Source organism: Argiope bruennichi, chromosome 10 (assembly GCF_947563725.1).
Source record: "Argiope bruennichi chromosome 10, qqArgBrue1.1, whole genome shotgun sequence".
Lineage (NCBI taxonomy): Eukaryota > Metazoa > Arthropoda > Arachnida > Araneae > Araneidae > Argiope > Argiope bruennichi.
The window spans coordinates 80,355,496-80,372,193 of NC_079160.1; the positions used below are offsets into that span (position 1 = coordinate 80,355,496).

At 38.7% G+C, this 16,698-nt stretch overlaps 21 non-coding genes across 21 annotated transcripts; all 21 read right to left on the minus strand.

Annotated features, from left to right (window-relative positions):
• Positions 1 to 5,987: 5,987 nt before the first annotated feature.
• Positions 5,988 to 6,060, minus strand: Trnar-ucg (transfer RNA arginine (anticodon UCG)). Its single transcript has one exon. It is a non-coding gene; the product is annotated as a tRNA-Arg (tRNA).
• A 305-nt stretch (positions 6,061 to 6,365) lies between these two features.
• Trnar-ucg (transfer RNA arginine (anticodon UCG)) lies at positions 6,366 to 6,438 on the minus strand. The gene has a single exon. It is a non-coding gene; the product is annotated as a tRNA-Arg (tRNA).
• A 301-nt stretch (positions 6,439 to 6,739) lies between these two features.
• Positions 6,740 to 6,812, minus strand: Trnar-ucg (transfer RNA arginine (anticodon UCG)). Its single transcript has one exon. It is a non-coding gene; the product is annotated as a tRNA-Arg (tRNA).
• Positions 6,813 to 7,117: 305 nt separating this feature from the next.
• Trnar-ucg (transfer RNA arginine (anticodon UCG)) lies at positions 7,118 to 7,190 on the minus strand. Its single transcript has one exon. It is a non-coding gene; the product is annotated as a tRNA-Arg (tRNA).
• Positions 7,191 to 7,491: 301 nt separating this feature from the next.
• Trnar-ucg (transfer RNA arginine (anticodon UCG)) lies at positions 7,492 to 7,564 on the minus strand. The gene has a single exon. It is a non-coding gene; the product is annotated as a tRNA-Arg (tRNA).
• A 680-nt stretch (positions 7,565 to 8,244) lies between these two features.
• Positions 8,245 to 8,317, minus strand: Trnar-ucg (transfer RNA arginine (anticodon UCG)). Its single transcript has one exon. It is a non-coding gene; the product is annotated as a tRNA-Arg (tRNA).
• A 302-nt stretch (positions 8,318 to 8,619) lies between these two features.
• Positions 8,620 to 8,692, minus strand: Trnar-ucg (transfer RNA arginine (anticodon UCG)). The gene has a single exon. It is a non-coding gene; the product is annotated as a tRNA-Arg (tRNA).
• A 683-nt stretch (positions 8,693 to 9,375) lies between these two features.
• On the minus strand, positions 9,376 to 9,448 carry Trnar-ucg (transfer RNA arginine (anticodon UCG)). Its single transcript has one exon. It is a non-coding gene; the product is annotated as a tRNA-Arg (tRNA).
• A 301-nt stretch (positions 9,449 to 9,749) lies between these two features.
• Positions 9,750 to 9,822, minus strand: Trnar-ucg (transfer RNA arginine (anticodon UCG)). Its single transcript has one exon. It is a non-coding gene; the product is annotated as a tRNA-Arg (tRNA).
• Positions 9,823 to 10,506: 684 nt separating this feature from the next.
• Trnar-ucg (transfer RNA arginine (anticodon UCG)) lies at positions 10,507 to 10,579 on the minus strand. Its single transcript has one exon. It is a non-coding gene; the product is annotated as a tRNA-Arg (tRNA).
• A 302-nt stretch (positions 10,580 to 10,881) lies between these two features.
• Positions 10,882 to 10,954, minus strand: Trnar-ucg (transfer RNA arginine (anticodon UCG)). The gene has a single exon. It is a non-coding gene; the product is annotated as a tRNA-Arg (tRNA).
• Positions 10,955 to 11,256: 302 nt separating this feature from the next.
• On the minus strand, positions 11,257 to 11,329 carry Trnar-ucg (transfer RNA arginine (anticodon UCG)). The gene has a single exon. It is a non-coding gene; the product is annotated as a tRNA-Arg (tRNA).
• A 305-nt stretch (positions 11,330 to 11,634) lies between these two features.
• Trnar-ucg (transfer RNA arginine (anticodon UCG)) lies at positions 11,635 to 11,707 on the minus strand. The gene has a single exon. It is a non-coding gene; the product is annotated as a tRNA-Arg (tRNA).
• Positions 11,708 to 12,014: 307 nt separating this feature from the next.
• Positions 12,015 to 12,087, minus strand: Trnar-ucg (transfer RNA arginine (anticodon UCG)). The gene has a single exon. It is a non-coding gene; the product is annotated as a tRNA-Arg (tRNA).
• A 684-nt stretch (positions 12,088 to 12,771) lies between these two features.
• Trnar-ucg (transfer RNA arginine (anticodon UCG)) lies at positions 12,772 to 12,844 on the minus strand. Its single transcript has one exon. It is a non-coding gene; the product is annotated as a tRNA-Arg (tRNA).
• A 301-nt stretch (positions 12,845 to 13,145) lies between these two features.
• Positions 13,146 to 13,218, minus strand: Trnar-ucg (transfer RNA arginine (anticodon UCG)). The gene has a single exon. It is a non-coding gene; the product is annotated as a tRNA-Arg (tRNA).
• A 1,055-nt stretch (positions 13,219 to 14,273) lies between these two features.
• Trnar-ucg (transfer RNA arginine (anticodon UCG)) lies at positions 14,274 to 14,346 on the minus strand. The gene has a single exon. It is a non-coding gene; the product is annotated as a tRNA-Arg (tRNA).
• Positions 14,347 to 15,029: 683 nt separating this feature from the next.
• Trnar-ucg (transfer RNA arginine (anticodon UCG)) lies at positions 15,030 to 15,102 on the minus strand. Its single transcript has one exon. It is a non-coding gene; the product is annotated as a tRNA-Arg (tRNA).
• Positions 15,103 to 15,403: 301 nt separating this feature from the next.
• Positions 15,404 to 15,476, minus strand: Trnar-ucg (transfer RNA arginine (anticodon UCG)). The gene has a single exon. It is a non-coding gene; the product is annotated as a tRNA-Arg (tRNA).
• A 301-nt stretch (positions 15,477 to 15,777) lies between these two features.
• Trnar-ucg (transfer RNA arginine (anticodon UCG)) lies at positions 15,778 to 15,850 on the minus strand. Its single transcript has one exon. It is a non-coding gene; the product is annotated as a tRNA-Arg (tRNA).
• A 683-nt stretch (positions 15,851 to 16,533) lies between these two features.
• On the minus strand, positions 16,534 to 16,606 carry Trnar-ucg (transfer RNA arginine (anticodon UCG)). Its single transcript has one exon. It is a non-coding gene; the product is annotated as a tRNA-Arg (tRNA).
• Positions 16,607 to 16,698: the final 92 nt, after the last annotated feature.

The window sequence follows — 16,698 nt, forward strand, 5'->3', positions numbered from 1 at the left end:
AGGAAATTCTGTCTGGCCTTTTTTTTTTCGGTTCTGCTCAGAGGTAACTACTGCAGACGCTTCCTAATATGACCTAGTAGGCTTTCTGGTTTTAAACTGAATCCGTTGTCAGTTTGTAAATAATTTTTATTCAAATTGCTTGATAGATGTTTTTACTATCAAATTATATTATATATAGATGTTTTTACTATCAAATTATATTATATATAGATGTTTTTACTATCAAATTATATTATATATAGATGTTTTTACTATCAAATTATATTATATATAGATGTTTTTACTATCAAATTATATTATATATAGATGTTTTTATATCAAATTATTAGCTGCTGAAAAAATAAAAATATGTATATTGCAAAAATGGTTTTGCAATATACGGATCAGTTTATTTTATTAAGTAGCAAGAATGTTTCACTTTAGTGAATTCTTTTATATGATATTTTTAGGTAGAAATTTTATTAGTTGTCGCATGATATTAACTATTTACATGTATTATATATTATCTATAACATGATATTAATAGATACGCATTTCAGATTAGATCAATCCTTTTTTTCTATTCTTTTAAAGCATTCCAATGTGTTAGAATTATTTGTTACAGATGATTTATTATCATGTGAAGACATGATATTGTTTTGGTTTTTGGTGTCTCTAAATGCACGGGCAGAAAATTGGTAATTTACCGCTTTTGAGGCATAAATTTTTGGCTTTTAGGATTATTAGAAAATGATAAAGATGGTTGTAACATTTTGCGACTTATCACCAACAAAAAACTACAACTTGGCTCGAATATCCACCATGTACTCGATTCTCCGGCCTGGCAATAAAGGGCCGGGTCGTAAGATGTTATCGGCCGAAGAAACACACACACGCCTTATCCGCCTTATCAGACGCCTTATCCGTTAGGCCAAATTGAAGGTAACGTACATAATTCAACCCCTTTTTCAGCGAATACTTTTCAAACATACTGCCCAAAAGTGAAGCAAACATGTCGATGATGTCTTCAGAATGTTGGTCAAAAACGTCCGTGACAGGACTCGAACCTACTATCTTCTGATTCGAAGACAGATGTTTTATCCATTAAGCCACACGGGCAGTTTTCAAAACCACTTTCGTTCTCTAGCATGACTGACTACAAAAACATAAAATGCGATGGCAAGTCGTCTTGGTGCTCGAAGGATTTCCTTACGGAAGCATGTGGACATTTCTAGTCTAAGGCAGGATTTGAACCAGCAACCTTCCAATTCCAAATCAGACGCCTTATCCGTTAGGCTATGGGGCCACGGGAGGATTTTTCCACATAAAATTTTCTGATCTTCAAGAAAACGCTACTGCATTTTTAACAGAAATATAAGTAGTTTAATTTTATACAAAAAGAACAAAAAGATTAACAGAAGAAGTTGAAGTAGCTCTTCTGAGCTATGAAAGAAATATTAAGTTCTTGCCCGCCAGATTACATAGTGGGTAGGGAAACAGCAGTACCCACAGTACTGCCCCTCGAAACCGAATTTCGATTATGATTCGGCCGAAGGAGGAATGCGAAATATGATTGTTCGTCCATATGTAGTCTTCTGCTCAGAGTGAGTTGGTGGAAGGACGTCAGCGGGGTTAAGATGGTCACTCAAAATCCAAGCAGCTTTGAGCCTGTCTACAGTTGCTTTTCGTTTTTGTCTATGAATGTCCAGTGTAAAAAGTTTGTCCGTTTTCGACAAGACCCTGTAAGGCCCGTCGTAGGTCAGTTCAAGGGGCAGACGAACTGAGTCTCGTCGGATGATAACGTGAGTCGTTGCAACCAAATATTTGTGCAAACACACCTGGTGTTTCGCTTGATTTGAAGCAGGAAATGGCTGCAAATTCTGAATGTTATTTTTTAATTGACGGATGAATTCTGGAATTGCAGGACTAAGTTTACAGGAACGAAAAAATTCACCAGGAAAACGCAAGGATTCACCTTAGAGTAGTTCTGCAGGGGAAACACATAAGTCTTCTTTGAGGCTAGCCGGATACCTAGCATAACCACTGGCAGGATATTCATCCAACGTGGTGTGGAAAGGCAGCGGCATCTTTCAACTGTCGATGAAATCTTTCCACCATGCCATTTGAAGCTGGATGATAACTTGTCGTTCGGATCTGCTGTGAACCTAAAAATTCAGTAAAGGCCTGAAATAGTTCAGATTCAAACTGGTAGCCACGATCTGCAGTTATGATTTCAGGTACACCAAATCTGGCAATCCATACTTTAAAAAAATGTTTCAACACATTTCGGCTTTCATATCGGGTATCGGAAAAACTTCCGGCCACCTTGAAAATCTATCGATGCATGTGAGGCAGTAAGTATGACCATCAGATGGTGGTAACGGACCTTCGATGTCTAGATGAATATCCCTGAATCGTGCTGAAACGAGAGGAAATTGTCCTATTGGAGGCTTGGAATGTTTCGATATTTTACTTTTTTGGTATTAGGTGCAGTTTCTAGAAAACTGGATGCAATCTTTCTGAAAAGAAGTCCATATAAATCTGTTTTTCTTATTAGTTTAGCTGTGGTTTTATCTCTAGGATGAGATAGACAATGAATGCTATTGAAATTTTTTTTCTGAAAGTTTCTGGAACGTAAGGACATATAGTGCCTGTTGAAACATCACACATCAACTTTGATCCGTAGGCAAGTTCAATAGATTTCAGTTTCAATCCTGAACCATTTTACGTTAAAGTCTTAACATTATCGGCTTCCTTTTCCCTAACCATAGTTTCATAATCGATTTTAGTTGGCAAATGAATTTCAGCTAAACGTGAAAACGCGTCAGCTACTGCATCGGAATCACCTGAAACGTATTGAATATTAGTCGAAAATTGGACCAAAAATTCTAGTCGTTTAGTTTGATGGGTAGAAAATTTATCTGTTTTTTTGACAGAAGCTAAACGTTAATGGTTTGTTATCACAGTAAATTCTGAACTGTCTACATTTCCGAAAATGTCGAAAATGACGAGCAGCATAATAGATTGCAAGTAATTCTTGGTCATAGACACTATAATTTTTTTCAGTCAGAGTTAACTTACGAGAAAAAAATACAAGTGGTTGTGGCTTGTTACCGACATGTTGGTTCAGAACAGCATCCATAGCAAAATCCGATGCATCAGTCATAAGAGACAATTTCGCATCGTCTTTTGGATGTACAAGTAAGGCAGCATTAGCTAGCAATTTTTTACATATTTCAAATGAATCAAGAGTATCTGGTGACCAATGAATTGGGTTCTTATCTTGTTTTTTTATTATTTTTAAATAACATTAACTACAAATCGGAGCTTGGACATGTGTACCTCGAGCAAGAAAGCGATGGTAAAAATTAATAATTGCTTGGAAACGACGCAAATCATAAACAATTTTAGGCAATGGGAATTCGGAAACAGCTTTAACTTTTTCCGGTAAAGGAAAGATACCTTCCTTGCGAACTAAATATCTAAGAAAGAGTAATTCAGTTTGACCAAAAATGCATTTTTGAATGTTTAAAACAACATGATACTGATCAAGTCTTTGGAAAATGTGTGTCAAATCACGCAAATATGTGGGGAAATCTTTTGAAGCAACAAGAATATCGCCCAGGTAAGCATAGTAATTTAAGACGCGCAGCACTTCATCCATAAACCTTTGAAATGTTTGACCTGCATTCTTAAGACCGAAAGGCATGCGATTGAACTCAAACAGTCTTATTGGTGTGGTAACAGCAGTTTTTTCGATATGCGATTTGTTAACAAGTATATGATTATAAACTTTAACTAAATCTAATGTAGAAAAAATTGTTTTGCCATTTAATTCCATAGAAAATCTTAGATATGAGGCAGAGGATATTTATCAGAAATTGTAACTGTTAATTTAATCTGCGGGGACACCACAGATGCGCCAAGTACCATTCTTTTATTTTTTTAACAAGATGTATTGGACTAGCCCATGGACTTTTAGAAGGACGTATGATACCTTGTTCTAGTAAAGAATGGAATTCAACTTTGAGTGCTTTTAATTTCTCAGGTGTGAGTCGTCTCGGCTTACTGAACACCGGAAATCCTTTAGTGAATATACAATGATTTACTGTTATAAGATTAAGAGCAGGTTTGATTATGTTGGGAAATTCAGAAAATAATTGATAGTAAGGTGTATCATCCAAAATTGTTGTTAAACTAATTGATAGACCATTACAAGTTTTACCATTCACTTTAAGGGAAGTTAACGTGTCGATTAGTCTACGACGTTTGATAACGATAAGTAATTCAAATCTTAACAAAAACTCTGCACCCGTTATAGGTCGAGAGACATCTGCAATTACAAAATTCTACGAAAATAATCGCCGTAAACCAAGATTCAATGTTAAATGCCTAGTGCTGCAAGTTCGAATAATTGAAGAATTTCCAACGTAGAAAACGAAGTTCGTGTCTGTTACACGTTTAGTAAAATTCGCATAAGAAACTGAAAAAACGGAACAAACCACGCAGCTATCTATTAAAAATTTAAATTTAGATATGCGGTTGTAAACAAATAAACGGCTTAATTCATTGCCATCGTCAGCAGCCGCTACGTCTGACGATTCTGTAAGTTTTCCGAAAAAGATCACGGTTCCACGCATTTTGTAACTTGATCGTCATAACGTGAATTATACCAACATTTCCTAGTATTAGTAATAGAACGTGATCGGGAACGAGATTTTGACGTTCTATTTCTTTTATTACTACTAAATAAGTGTGCAGACATTCGTTGAACTTGCTTTGACAACTCCTCAATTTTTGTTGTTCGTGTCTTTAAAGAAGGATTTGTTGAAGAATTGCAGAATTAGCTGTTTCTTTAATTGTATCCCCAATTAGTAATAATTTTTCGAAATCATCATCACAAACTGTTAATATTGTTGAATTATAACAGGTAAACGTTGCAAAAAATAGTTTTTTTAAAACATCATCATTATCGCGGCCGTTATTTAATCCATTAATTTGCATTAAAAGTTGTGAATAAGTTTTATTTCTTAGTTGAAGATACTGCAAAAGAGCTCCGAGATTTACATTTTCGGATTTGTTTAATTATTTTATCCTTCAATAATGTGTATGGAGTGCCAGGAGGAGAGGAAAGAACTAAATTACTTATGTAAGCCAAAATATCGCAATCCAAGACGAAAATTACACAATGAAATTTATGCTTTTCGAAACAATTTCCGATGTGATAAATTGAAATAAATTATAAAAACTACAAGTCAGGATTACTCTTCCAAAAGGGAAGAGCTATAAATGCAACGCAAACAAACTCAGCAGATGCATTCAGTTTCGTTTCGGCATCCATTTTGAACACAAGAGAAGAAGATTATAATAAAGTGCTAAAGTCAAAAATGATTCAGAAAGAAACATACCTCTCATTTGAAATTGATGGCTTTCATTTCCCCTGATCAAGCTGAACAGTATTAATGTCAAGGTCACAAAATGTGGGGGAAAGGGATGATTCCTCCACTTAATGTTCAGAGCTTCAACAAAACGCTACGGCATTTTAACAGGAATAAGAGAAGATTAATTTTATCAAACAGAACAAAAAATTAAAAGATTAACAGAAAAAGTGGAAAAAACTCTTTCGAGCTGTGAAAGAAAAATTAAGTTCTTGATCACCAAATTGTATACAGGGTAAGGAAACAGAAATTCCACAGCTCTACGTGGAAGTAACAACCATAACTCAATATCTTTTTAAGCGAATAGTTTTCATACATAAATACAAAACTGAAGCAAACATCTCGACAATGTCTTTAGAATGTTGGTCAAAACGGATACCCCGTCCGTGAAAAGATTCGAAACTCCAATCTCCTGATTCGAATTCAGTCGTTTTATCCATTAAGCAACAGGGACGGTTTTCACAATACCCCTTTCGTTCTTTAGCGTGACTGACTATAAAAACATAAAATGCGGTCAAAATTCGTTTTGGTGCTCGAAGGATTTCGTTACGAAAGCAGGAGGAAATTTCCAGTCCACGGCAGGATTCGAACCTGCAATCTTCTGATTCGAAGTCAGACGCCTTATCCGTTAGGCCACGTGGACGTGAAATCACGTAATTCAAACCCTTTTTCAGCGAATATTTTTCAAACATATTGCCCAAAGGTGAAGCAAACATCTTCATGATGTCTTCAGAATATTGGTCAAAACGGATACCACGTCTGTGACAGGATTCGAACCTACAATTTTCTGATTCGAAGTCGGACGTTTTATCCATTAAGCCACACGGACGGTTTTCAAAATACCAATTCCTTCTTTCTTTAGCGTGACTGACTATTAAAACATAATATGCGGTCAAAATTAGTTTTGGTGCTCGAAGGATTTCGTTACGAAAGCAGGAGTAAATTTCCAGTCCACGGCAGGATTCGAACCTGCAATCTTCTGATTCGAAGTCTGACGCCTTATCCGTTAGGCCACGTGGACGTTAAATCACGTAATTCAAACCCTTTTTCAGCGAATATTTTTCAAACATATTGCCCAAAAGTGAAGCAAACATCTTGATGATGTCTTCAGAATATTGGTCAAAACGGATACCACGTCTGTGACAGGATTCGAACCTACAATTTTCTGATTCGAAGTCAGACGTTTTATCCATTAAGCCACACGGACGGTTTTCAAAATACCCCTTTCATTCTTAGCGTGACTGACTATTAAAACATAAAATGCGGTCAAAATTCGTTTTGGTGCTCGAAGGATTTCGTTACGAAAGCAGGAGGAAATTTCCAGTCCACGGCAGGATTCGAACCTGCAATCTTCTGATTCGAAGTCAGACGCCTTATCCGTTAGGCCACGTGGACGTTAAATCACGTAATTCAAACCCTTTTTCAGCGAATATTTTTCAAACATATTGCCCAAAAGTGAAGCAAACATCTTGATGATGTCTTCAGAATATTGGTCGAAACGGATACCACGTCTGTGACAGGATTCGAACCTACAATTTTCTGATTCGAAGTCAGACGTTTTATCCATTAAGCCACACGGACGGTTTTCAAAATACCATTTCCTTCTTTCTTTATCGTGACTGACTATTAAAACATAAAATGCGGTCAAAATTCGTTTTAGTGCTCGAAGGATTTCGTTACGAAAGCAGGAGGAAATTTCCAGTCCACGGCAGGATTCGAACCTGCAATCTTCTGATTCGAAGTCAGACGCCTTATCCGTTAGGCCACGTGGACGTTAAATCACGTAATTCAAACCCTTTTTCAGCGAATATTTTTCAAACATATTGCCCAAAAGTGAAGCAAAGATCTTGATGATGTCTTCAGAATATTGGTCAAAACGGATACCACGTCTGTGACAGGATTCGAACCTACAATTTTCTGATTCGAAGTCAGACGTTTTATCCATTAAGCCACACGGACGGTTTTCAAAATACCCCTTTCATTCTTAGCGTGACTGACTATTAAAACATAAAATGCAGTCAAAATTCGTTTTGGTGCTCGAAGGATTTCGTTACGAAAGCAGGAGGAAATTTCCAGTCCACGGCAGGATTCGAACCTGCAATCTTCTGATTCGAAGTCAGACGCCTTATTCGTTAGTCCACGTGGACGTTTAATCACGTAATTCAAACCCTTTTTCAGCGAATATTTTTCAAACATATTGCCCAAAGGTGAAGCAAACATCTTGATGATGTCTTCAGAATATTGGTCAAAACGGATACCACGTCTGTGACAGGATTCGAACCTACAATTTTCTGATTCGAAGTCGGACGTTTTATCCATTAAGCCACACGGACGGTTTTCAAAATACCAATTACTTCTTTCTTTAGCGTGACTGACTATTAAAACATAAAATGCGGTCAAAATTCGTTTTGGTGCTCGAAGGATTTCGTTACGAAAGCAGGAGGAAATTTCCAGTCCACTTCAGGATTCGATCCTCTAAACTTCTGATTCGAAGTCAGACGCCTTATCCGTTAGGCCACGTGGACGTTAAATCACGTAATTCAAACCCTTTTTCAGCGAATATTTTTCAAACATATTGCCCAAAAGTGAAGCAAACATCTTGATGATGTCTTCAGAATATTGGTCAAAACGGATACCACGTCTGTGACAGGATTCGAACCTACAATTTTTTGATTCGAAGTCAGACGTTTTGTCTATTAAGCCACACGGACGGTTTTCAAAATACCCCTTTCGTTCTTTAGCGTGACTGTCTATTAAAACATAAAATGCGGTGAAAAATCGTTTCGGTGCTCGAAGGATTTCGTTACGAAAGCAGGAGGAAATTTCCAGTCCACGGCGGGATTCGAACCTGCAATCTTCTGATTCGAAGTCAGACGCCTTATCCGTTAGGCCACGTGGACGTTAAATCGTGTAATTCAAACCCTTTTTCAGCGAATATTTTTCAAACATATTGCCCAAAAGTGAAGCAAACATCTTGATGATGTCTTCAGAATATTGGTCAAAACGGATACCACGTCTGTGACAGGATTCGAACCTACAATTTTCTGATTCGAAGTCGGACGTTTTATCCATTAAGCCACACGGACGGTTTTCAAAATGCCCCTTTCGTTCTTTAGCGTGACTGACTATTAAAACATAAAATGCGGTGAAAATTCGTTTTGGTGCTCGAAGTATTTCGTTACGAAAGCAGGAGGAAATTTCCAGTCCATGGCAGGATTCGAACCTGCAATCTTCTGATTCGAAGTCAGACGCCTTATCCGTTAGGCCACGTGGACGTTAAATCACGTAATTCAAACCCTTTTTCAGCGAATATTTTTCAAACATATTGCCCAAAAGTGAAGCAGACATCTTGATGATGTCTTCAGAATATTGGTCAAAACGGATACCACGTCTGTGACAGGATTCGAACCTACAATTTTCTGATTCGAAGTCAGACGTTTTATCCATTAAGCCACACGGACGGTTTTCAAATTACCCCTTTCGTTCTTTGGCGTGACTGACGATTAAAACATAAATTGCGGTCAAAATTCGTTTTGGCGCTCGAAGGATTTCGTTACGAAAGCAGGAGGAAATTTCCATTCCACGGCAGGATTCGAACCCGCAATGTTCTTATTCGAAGTCAGACGCCTTATCCGTTAGGCCACGTGGACGTTAAATCGCGTAATTCAAACCCTTTTTCAGCGAATATTTTTCAAACATATTGCCCAAAAGTGAAGCAGACATCTTGATGATGTCTTCAGAATATTGGTCAAAACTGATACCACGTCTGTGACAGGATTCGAACCTACAATTTTCTGATTCGAAGTCGGACGACGTTTTATCCATTAAGCCACACGGACGGTTTTCAAAATACCAATTCCTTCTTTCTTTAGCGAGACTGACTATTAAAACATAAAATGCGGTCAAAATTCGTTTTGGTGCTCGAAGGATTTCGTTACGAAAGCAGGAGGAAATTTCCAGTCCACGGCAGGATTCGAACCTGCAATCTTCTGATTCGAAGTCAGACGCCTTATCCGTTAGGCCACGTGGGCGTTAAATCACGTAATTCAAACCCTTTTTCAGCGAATATTTTTCAAACATATTGCCCAAAAGTGAAGCAAACATCTTGATGATGTCTTCAGAATATTGGTCGAAACGGATACCACGTCTGTGACAGGATTCGAACCTACAATTTTCTGATTCGAAGTCAGACGTTTTATCCATTAAGCCACACGGACGGTTTTCAAAATACCCCTTTCATTCTTAGCGTGACTGACTATTAAAACATAAAATGCAGTCAAAATTCGTTTTGGTGCTCGAAGGATTTCGTTACGATAGCAGGAGGAAATTTCCAGTCCACGGCAGGATTCGAACCTGCAATCTTCTGATTCGAAGTCAGACGCCTTATTCGTTAGTCCACGTGGACGTTTAATCACGTAATTCAAACCCTTTTTCAGCGAATATTTTTCAAACATATTGCCCAAAGGTGAAGCAAACATCTTGATGATGTCTTCAGAATATTGGTCAAAACGGATACCACGTCTGTGACAGGATTCGAACCTACAATTTTCTGATTCGAAGTCGGACGTTTTATCCATTAAGCCACACGGACGGTTTTCAAAATACCAATTACTTCTTTCTTTAGCGTGACTGACTATTAAAACATAAAATGCGGTCAAAATTCGTTTTGGTGCTCGAAGGATTTCGTTACGAAAGCAGGAGGAAATTTCCAGTCCACTTCAGGATTCGATCCTCTAAACTTCTGATTCGAAGTCAGACGCCTTATCCGTTAGGCCACGTGGATGTTAAATCACGTAATTCAAACCCTTTTTCAGCGAATATTTTTCAAACATATTGCCCAAAAGTGAAGCAAACATCTTGATGATGTCTTCAGAATATTGGTCAAAACGGATACCACGTCTGTGACAGGATTCGAATATACAATTTTCTGATTCGAAGTCAGACGTTTTATCCATTAAGCCACACGGACGGTTTTCAAAATACCAAATTCCTTCTTTCTTTAGCGTGACTGACTATTAAAACATAAAATGCGGTCAAAATTCGTTTTGGTGCTCGAAGGATTTCGTTACGAAAGCAGGAGGAAATTTCCAGTCCACGGCAGGATTCGAACCTGCAATCTTCTGATTCGAAGTCAGACGCCTTATCCGTTAGGCCACGTGGACGTTAAATCACGTAATTCAAACCCTTTTTCAGCGAATATTTTTCAAACATATTGCCCAAAAGTGAAGCAAACATCTTGATGATGTCTTCAGAATATTGGTCAAAACGGATACCACGTCTGTGACAGGATTCGAACCTACAATTTTTTGATTCGAAGTCAGACGTTTTGTCTATTAAGCCACACGGACGGTTTTCAAAATACCCCTTTCGTTCTTTAGCGTGACTGTCTATTAAAACATAAAATGCGGTGAAAAATCGTTTTGTTGCTCGAAGGATTTCGTTACGAAAGCAGGAGGAAATTTCCAGTCCACGGCGGGATTCGAACCTGCAATCTTCTGATTCGAAGTCAGACGCCTTATCCGTTAGGCCACGAGGACGTTAAATCGTGTAATTCAAACCCTTTTTCAGCGAATATTTTTCAAACATATTGCCCAAAAGTGAAGCAAACATCTTGATGATGTCTTCAGAATATTGGTCAAAACGGATACCACGTCTGTGACAGGATTCGAACCTACAATTTTCTGATTCGAAGTCGGACGTTTTATCCATTAAGCCACACGGACGGTTTTCAAAATGCCCCTTTCGTTCTTTAGCGTGACTGACTATTAAAACATAAAATGCGGTGAAAATTCGTTTTGGTGCTCGAAGTATTTCGTTACGAAAGCAGGAGGAAATTTCCAGTCCATGGCAGGATTCGAACCTGCAATCTTCTGATTCGAAGTCAGACGCCTTATCCGTTAGGCCACGTGGACGTTAAATCACGTAATTCAAACCCTTTTTCAGCGAATATTTTTCAAACATATTGCCCAAAAGTGAAGCAAACATCTTGATGATGTCTTCAGAATATTGGTCGAAACGGATACCACGTCTGTGACAGGATTCGAACCTACAATTTTCTGATTCGAAGTCAGACGTTTTATACATTAAGCCACACGGACGGTTTTCAAAATACCATTTCCTTCTTTCTTTATCGTGACTGACTATTAAAACATAAAATGCGGTCAAAATTCGTTTTGGTGCTCGAAGTATTTCGTTACGAAAGCAGGAGGAAATTTCCAGTCCAGGGCAGGATTCGAACCTGCAATCTTCTGATTCGAAGTCAGACGCCTTATCCGTTAGGCCACGTGGACGTTAAATCACGTAATTCAAACCCTTTTTCAGCGAATATTTTTCAAACATATTGCCCAAAAGTGAAGCAGACATCTTGATGATGTCTTCAGAATATTGGTCAAAACGGATACCACGTCTGTGACAGGATTCGAACCTACAATTTTCTGATTCGAAGTCGGACGACGTTTTATCCATTAAGATACACGGACGGTTTTCAAAATACCAATTCCTTCTTTCTTTAGCGAGACTGACTATTAAAAAAAAAATGCGGTCAAAATTCGTTTTGGTGCTCGAAGTATTTCGTTACGAAAGCAGGAGGAAATTTCCAGTCCAGGGCAGGATTCGAACCTGCAATCTTCTGATTCGAAGTCAGACGCCTTATCCGTTAGGCCACGTGGACGTTAAATCACGTAATTCAAACCCTTTTTCAGCGAATATTTTTCAAACATATTGCCCAAAAGTGAAGCAGACATCTTGATGATGTCTTCAGAATATTGGTCAAAACGGATACCACGTCTGTGACAGGATTCGAACCTACAATTTTCTGATTCGAAGTCAGACGTTTTATCCATTAAGCCACACGGACGGTTTTCAAATTACCCCTTTCGTTCTTTGGCGTGACTGACGATTAAAACATAAATTGCGGTCAAAATTCGTTTTGGCGCTCGAAGGATTTCGTTACGAAAGCAGGAGGAAATTTCCATTCCACGGCAGGATTCGAACCCGCAATGTTCTTATTCGAAGTCAGACGCCTTATCCGTTAGGCCACGTGGACGTTAAATCGCGTAATTCAAACCCTTTTCACAGCGAATATTTTTCAAACATATTGCCCAAAAGTGAAGCAGACATCTTGATGATGTCTTCAGAATATTGGTCAAAACTGATACCACGTCTGTGACAGGATTCGAACCTACAATTTTCTGATTCGAAGTCGGACGACGTTTTATCCATTAAGCCACACGGACGGTTTTCAAAATACCAATTCCTTCTTTCTTTAGCGTGACTGACTATTAAAACATAAAATGCGGTCAAAATTCGTTTTGGTGCTCGCAGGATTTCGTTACGAAAGCAGGAGGAAATTTCCAGTCCACGGCAGGATTCGAACCTGCAATCTTCTGATTCGAAGTCAGACGCCTTATCCGTTAGGCCACGTGGACGTTAAATCACGTAATTCAAACCCTTTTTCAGCGAATATTTTTCAAACATATTGCCCAAAAGTGAAGCAAAGATCTTGATGATGTCTTCAGAATATTGGTCAAAACGGATACCACGTCTGTGACAGGATTCGAACCTACAATTTTCTGATTCGAAGTCAGACGTTTTATCCATTAAGCCACACGGACGGTTTTCAAAATACCCCTTTCATTCTTAGCGTGACTGACTATTAAAACATAAAATGCAGTCAAAATTCGTTTTGGTGCTCGAAGGATTTCGTTACGAAAGCAGGAGGAAATTTCCAGTCCACGGCAGGATTCGAACCTGCAATCTTCTGATTCGAAGTCAGACGCCTTATTCGTTAGTCCACGTGGACGTTAAATCACGTAATTCAAACCCTTTTTCAGCGAATATTTTTCAAACATATTGCCCAAAGGTGAAGCAAACATCTTGATGATGTCTTCAGAATATTGGTCAAAACGGATACCACGTCTGTGACAGGATTCGAACCTACAATTTTCTGATTCGAAGTCGGACGTTTTATCCATTAAGCCACACGGACGGTTTTCAAAATACCAATTCCTTCTTTCTTTAGCGTGACTGACTATTAAAACATAAAATGCGGTCAAAATTCGTTTTGGTGCTCGAAGGGTTTCGTTACGAAAGCAGTAGGAAATTTCCAGTCCACGGCAGGATTCGAGCATGCAATCTTCTGATTCGAAGTCAGAGGCCTTATCCGTTAGGCCACGTGGACGTTAAATCACGTAATTCAAACCCTTTTTCAGAGAATATTTTTCAAACACATTGCCCAAAAGTGAAGCAAACATCTTGCTGATGTCTTCAGAATATTGGTCAAAACGGATACCACGTCTGTGACAGGATTCGAACCTACAATTTTCTGATTCGAAGTCGGACGTTTTATCCATTAAGCCACACGGACGGTTTTCAAAATACCCCTTTCGTTCTTTAGCGTGACTGACTATTAAAACATAAAATGCGGTCAAAAACCGTTTTGGTGCTCGAAGGATTTCGTTACGAAAGCAGGAGGAAATTTCCATTCCACGGCAGGATTCGAACCCGCAATGTTCTTATTCGAAGTCAGACGCCTTATCCGTTAGGCCACTTAGACGTTAAATCACATAATTCAAACCCTTTTTCAGCGAATATTTTTCAAACATATTGCCCAAAAGTGAAGCAAACATCTTGATGATGTCTTCAGAATATTGGTCAAAACGGATACCACGTCTGTGACATGATTCGAAATAACAATTTTCTGATTCGAAGTCGGGCGTTTTATCCATTAAGCCACACGGACGGTTTTCAAAATGCCCCTTTCGTTCTTTAGCGTGACTGACTATTAAAACATAAAATGCGGTGAAAAATCGTTTTGGTGCTCGAAGGATTTCGTTACGAAAGCAGGAGGAAATTTCCAGTCCAGGGCAGGATTCGAACCTGCAATCTTCTGATTCGAAGTCAGACGCCTTATCCGTTAGGCCACGTGGACGTTAAATCACGTAATTCAAACCCTTTTTCAGCGAATATTTTTCAAACATATTGCCCAAAAGTGAAGCAGACATCTTGATGATGTCTTCAGAATATTGGTCAAAACGGATACCACGTCTGTGACAGGATTCGAACCTACAATTTTCTGATTCGAAGTCAGACGTTTTATCCATTAAGCCACACGGACGGTTTTCAAATTACCCCTTTCGTTCTTTGGCGTGACTGACGATTAAAACATAAATTGCGGTCAAAATTCGTTTTGGCGCTCGAAGGATTTCGTTACGAAAGCAGGAGGAAATTTCCATTCCACGGCAGGATTCGAACCCGCAATGTTCTTATTCGAAGTCAGACGCCTTATCCGTTAGGCCACGTGGACGTTAAATCGCGTAATTCAAACCCTTTTTCAGCGAATATTTTTCAAACATATTGCCCAAAAGTGAAGCAGACATCTTGATGATGTCTTCAGAATATTGGTCAAAACTGATACCACGTCTGTGACAGGATTCGAACCTACAATTTTCTGATTCGAAGTCGGACGACGTTTTATCCATTAAGCCACACGGACGGTTTTCAAAATACCAATTCCTTCTTTCTTTAGCGTGACTGACTATTAAAACATAAAATGCGGTCAAAATTCGTTTTGGTGCTCGAAGGATTTCGTTACGAAAGCAGGAGGAAATTTCCAGTCCACGGCAGGATTCGAACCTGCAATCTTCTGATTCGAAGTCAGACGCCTTATCCGTTAGGCCACGTGGACGTTAAATCACGTAATTCAAACCCTTTTTCAGCGAATATTTTTCAAACATATTGCCCAAAAGTGAAGCAAACATCTTGATGATGTCTTCAGAATATTGGTCAAAACGGATACCACGTCTGTGACAGGATTCGAACCTACAATTTTCTGATTCGAAGTCAGACGTTTTATCCATTAAGCCACACGGACGGTTTTCAAAATACCCCTTTCATTCTTAGCGTGACTGACTATTAAAACATAAAATGCAGTCAAAATTCGTTTTGGTGCTCGAAGGATTTCGTTACGAAAGCAGGAGGAAATTTCCAGTCCACGGCAGGATTCGAACCTGCAATCTTCTGATTCGAAGTCAGACGCCTTATTCGTTAGTCCACGTGGACGTTAAATCACGTAATTCAAACCCTTTTTCAGCGAATATTTTTCAAACATATTGCCCAAAGGTGAAGCAAACATCTTGATGATGTCTTCAGAATATTGGTCAAAACGGATACCACGTCTGTGACAGGATTCGAACCTACAATTTTCTGATTCGAAGTCAGACGTTTTATCCATTAAGCCACACGGACGGTTTTCAAAATACCCCTTTCATTCTTAGCGTGACTGACTATTAAAACATAAAATGCAGTCAAAATTCGTTTTGGTGCTCGAAGGATTTCGTTACGAAAGCAGGAGGAAATTTCCAGTCCACGGCAGGATTCGAACCTGCAATCTTCTGATTCGAAGTCAGACGCCTTATTCGTTAGTCCACGTGGACGTTAAATCACGTAATTCAAACCCTTTTTCAGCGAATATTTTTCAAACATATTGCCCAAAGGTGAAGCAAACATCTTGATGATGTCTTCAGAATATTGGTCAAAACGGATACCACGTCTGTGACAGGATTCGAACCTACAATTTTCTGATTCGAAGTTGGACGTTTTATCCATTAAGCCACACGGACGGTTTTCAAAATACCAATTCCTTCTTTCTTTAGCGTGACTGACTATTAAAACATAAAATGCGGTCAAAATTCGTTTTGGTGCTCGAAGGATTTCGTTACGAAAGCAGGAGGAAATTTCCAGTCCACTTCAGGATTCGATCCTCTAAACTTCTGATTCGAAGTCAGACGCCTTATCCGTTAGGCCACGTGGATGTTAAATCACGTAATTCAAACCCTTTTTCAGCGAATATTTTTCAAACATATTGCCCAAAAGTGAAGCAAACATCTTGATGATGTCTTCAGAATATTGGTCGAAACGGATACCACGTCTGTGACAGGATTCGAACCTACAATTTTCTGATTCGAAGTCAGACGTTTTATCCATTAAGCCACACGGACGGTTTTCAAAATACCATTTCCTTCTTTCTTTATCGTGACTGACTATTAAAAAATAAAATGCGGTCAAAATTCGTTTTGGTGCTCGAAGTATTTCGTTACGAAAGCAGGAGGAAATTTCCAGTCCAGGGCAGGATTCGAACCTGCAATCTTCTGATTCGAAGTCAGACGCCTTATCCGTTAGGCCACGTGGACGTTAAATCACGTAATTCAAACCCTTTTTCAGCGAATATTTTTCAAACATATTGCCCAAAAGTGAAGCAGACATCTTGATGATGTCTTCAGAA